Source organism: Lepus europaeus, chromosome 18, assembly GCF_033115175.1.
Source record: "Lepus europaeus isolate LE1 chromosome 18, mLepTim1.pri, whole genome shotgun sequence".
NCBI classification, from domain to species: Eukaryota; Metazoa; Chordata; class Mammalia; order Lagomorpha; family Leporidae; genus Lepus; species Lepus europaeus.
This window is the reverse complement of record NC_084844.1, coordinates 33,715,007-33,719,039: the sequence shown is the minus strand read 5'-3', so window position 1 is coordinate 33,719,039 and position 4,033 is coordinate 33,715,007. Positions and strand designations below refer to the sequence as shown.

Below are 4,033 nucleotides of genomic sequence, written 5' to 3'. Positions count from 1 at the left end.
CGGATTCTGTCCCAGTCGTTCCTCTTCCAGGCCAGCTCTCTGCTGTGGCCCGAGAAGGCAATGGAGGATGGCCCAAGTCCTTGGGCCCTGCACCCGCATGGGAGACCAGGAGAAGCACCTGGCTCCTGGCTTGGGATCGGCACAGCGCGCTGGCTGTAGGGGCCATTTGGGGGGTGAACCAACGGAAAAAGGAAGACTTCTCTCCCTCCCTCTCTCTCTCTCTCTCCCTCTCTCTCTCTCTTTCTTTCTCACTGTCTAACTCTGCCTGTCAAAAAAATAAAAAGAAAAAGAAAAAGAAAAAATTAAAATAAATAAACAAACAACTCCATGGGGCCAGCATTGTGGTACAGTGGGTTAAGCTGCCACTTGCAAGGCCAGCATCTCATGTCAGAGTGCCATCGCATATCAGAAGGCCAGCCCAAGTCCTGAATGCTCTGTTCCCCATCCAGCTTCCTGATAATGCACCAGGGAAAGCAGCAGATGATGACCCAAGGACTTGGGTCCCTGCCACCTATGTGTAAGACCCGGATGGAGTTCCTGGTTCATGGCTTCGGCCTGGCCCAGACCTGGCTGTTTCAGCCATTTGGGGTGGGAACCAGCAAATGGAAGATCTCTCTCTGTGTGTGCCTTTCAAATAAATAAATCTGTAAAAGAAAAAACAACCTCCACTGCAGGTGTTTGGTCTAGCAGTTAAGATGTTCATTAGGACACTGGTGTTCCAACTGAAGTTAACTGAATTCTAGTCCTGACTCTGCTCCCAATTCCAGTTTCTTGATAATGTACACCCCAGGAGGCAGCAGGTTATGACTCAAGTGTCATGGTCCTTGCTATCCATGTGAGAGATCTGAACTACTTCCCAGCTCCCAGCTATTGCAGACATTTGGGAAGTGAACCAGCAATGAGAGCACACACACTCCCTCTGGCTTTATGTGTCTCTGCTTCTCAAGTAAAAAGTAAAATAATTTTTTAAACATTTATTTGAAAGACAGAGTTACAGAGAGTGGTAGAGAAAGAGAGAGAGGTCTTCAATCCACTAGCTCACTCCCCAAACGGCCACAACAGCCGAAACTGAGCTGATCTGAGCTAGGAGCCAGGAGCCCCTTCCGGGTCTCCCACGCGGGTGCAGGGCCCAAGCACTTGGGCCATCTTTCACTGCCTTCCCAGGTGTATCATCAAGGAGCTGGATCGGAAATGGGGCAGTCGGGACTTGAAACCAGCACCCATATGGGATGATAGCACTGCAGGCTGGGGCATTAACAAGATGAGCCACAGGATTGGCCCCAAATAAATTTTTTTTTAATTAAGAAAACTCATGTCTTACTGTCTCGGTTCCTGGCAACAACCATTATAGTTTATGTTTCAATGACTTTGATTACACTTGATACCTCATATAAGTGGAATGTATAGAATCCATCCTTTTTGTGATTGGGCTTATTTGACTTAATATTTTCAAGGTTCATCTATCTTATAGTGTGTGTCAGAATTTCTCTTTAAGTCTTAATTATAGGGGCCGGTGCTGTGGTGTAGTAGTCTAAGCCTCTGCCTGAGGCACTGGCATCCCATATGGACACCAGTTCGTGTCCCAGCTGCTCCTCTTCTGATCCAGCTCTCTGCTATGGCCTGGGAAATTAATAGAAGATGGTCCAAGTGCTTGTGCTGCTGTGCCTACATGGGAGATCCGGAAGCAGCTCCTGGCTTCTGGCTTCAGATCAGCCCAGCTCTGTCCTTTGAGGCTATTTGGGGAATGAACCAGCAGATGGAAGACTTTTCTGTCTCTCCCGCTCTCTGACTGTAACTCTACCTCTCAAATAAAAAATAAATAAAATATTTAAAAACAAAATAAGAATGCACTGCTAACCACAAATCTGAAACTGGCATTTGGGATTTAAGTATTGTTGGTGACTATTACTAGTACAGGTCATATGTATGACCTTTTCCCTTTATTCAAATAGTTTGCAATCAGATTTTGAGATATCTTAACTTCTGTTTCACATAAAAAATTTATAGATTTTATTTCTTTATATGCGTAAAACACACATATAATACTTGTTTACAGAAGAAAATATATAAAAATCGAACTGATAGTCCGTTGGAAAAAAAGTCTTGATTAGTAATTTTTCCCTACATCACAAAATCCCCTTCTCCCTGCCCCATTTTTTTCTTCCTATTTTGGACACTTCTGTGTTCTTGGTTATTGCTTGTTAATCTTTAATTATGATTTTTTTTTGACAGGCAGAGTTAGACAGTGAGAGAGAGAGAGACAGAGAGTTATAAACAGTGAGAGAGAGAGAGAGAGAGAGAAAGGTTCACTCCCCTAATGGCCACTATGGCCAGCGCTGCACCGATCCGAAGCCAGGAGCCAGGTGCTTCCTTCCAGTCTCCCATGCCGGTGCAGGGCCCAAGCACTTGGGCCATCCTCCACTGCCTTCCCAGGCCACAGCAGAGAGCTGGACTGGAAGAGGAGCAACCGGGACTAGTACCCAGCGCCCCAGCCGGGATTAGAACCCTGGGGTGCCAGCGCTACAGGCAGAGGATTAGCCAAGTGAGCCACGGCCCCGGCCTAATTACAATTATTTTTAAGATAGCAGTAATTTCTTCCTGTTTTAAAGATATAAAAGTGGCTAATTTATTTTGAAAGAGAAGAGACTACAAGAAGAAATCTTTTATGTAAGAATTGGGAAATAGGGTGGTTCTAGTAATGTTGCAGAGACAATTAAAGAATACATCTGTTCAATTTAGAAACTCAAATTCTAATGCACTGTGAGGAATGAATGGAAAGGGTTGAGAATTGTGATAACGTTATTAGGTGGGCCTGGAATATGTGAATTCTTAGCCATTGTCTGAGACAGGAGGGGTGACATTGGTCACAAAGGTGTTTTCCAAAGATGACAGTCATCTGTCCCACTGTGGGCCTAAGCGGGAAACAGTTCTTCCGTGTTTTTTTCCCTTCAAAATTAGAATTAGCGTTTGTACAACTCATCTTTCAAGTGAAGATGATCATTTGTTTCATGTTTGAAAGGGAGCAGGCTGCACGTAAGCCTGAAGCTTTGTACTAACTTGACATTTATTGAACAATACATGCTGTGAATTGTCAAATGTAGTTTTTCCAGATTTCATCTTTTCAGACTTTCATTCAGGTTACATGGACAACAGCTAGGTGAACTGTGTCAGAAATCACAGTGATACCAATAGTGACAAATCTTTGAAGGCAGAAGTTTATGTAGGTTTATCTTTAAGTTTTAGTTCGGTAGCATCTGCCAGTATACTAGGAAAAGGACGATGAATGAGCTCAGCAAAAGGGGTGTGGAATATGTAGATTAAGTGCAGTGGCTGCCGGTCTTTCGCACTCTAGATTTATATTTCCTAAGATTTTTTGCATAACCATAAATAGAAATACTGATGTTTTGTTACTGCAGTTTGAATTCTTTTTACTGAAAAATGAGGAATGTTGCTAGAGTGCATGATAAAAATTACCTTAACTTTGAAGTGGTTTGAATATGAGGGTGAGATGCCAAGCAACCCCCTCAACTCATACTTACCTGGCAGGGGAGATACCATGATCACGAAGGTGGTTTTCCCAGGGCGAGGCTCATCCATTGCACTCCGGATGTGCTGACCCCTGCGATTTCCCCAAATGTGGGAAACTCGACTGCATAATTTGTGGTAGTGGGGGACTGCGTTCGCGCTTTCCCCTGGCTTTTGTGGCCCAGAAAAAAAAGAGCATGATAGCTTTAGGGCTTTGCGGGTTTTTTTATGGTTGGTGTTCTCTTGACACGTTTGATGTACGGTACTATCTAGCTTTCTTGCTTCAGCATAATCCTAACCCTTGTTAGTATTACATTTTTGAAAGACTTATGAAATTTTCGCCTTCCACCTCGGGTTTATGCTATAATGGCCAGAGCTTGGGTGATCTCAATCCTATAGCCAGGAACTTTGAATCTTTCATGTTGGGTGCGGAGTATCCAACCGGAGCACTTGGGCTATTTTCCACTGCTTTCTCCAGCCTTTAGCTGCTAACTGGATTGAAAGTAGA

At 43.9% G+C, this 4,033-nt stretch overlaps 1 non-coding gene across 1 annotated transcript; it reads left to right on the top strand.

Moving 5' to 3' along the window:
• Positions 1-3,531: 3,531 nt before the first annotated feature.
• On the top strand, positions 3,532-3,695 carry LOC133747367 (U1 spliceosomal RNA). The gene has a single exon (XR_009864323.1). It is a non-coding gene; the product is annotated as a U1 spliceosomal RNA (small nuclear RNA).
• Positions 3,696-4,033: the final 338 nt, after the last annotated feature.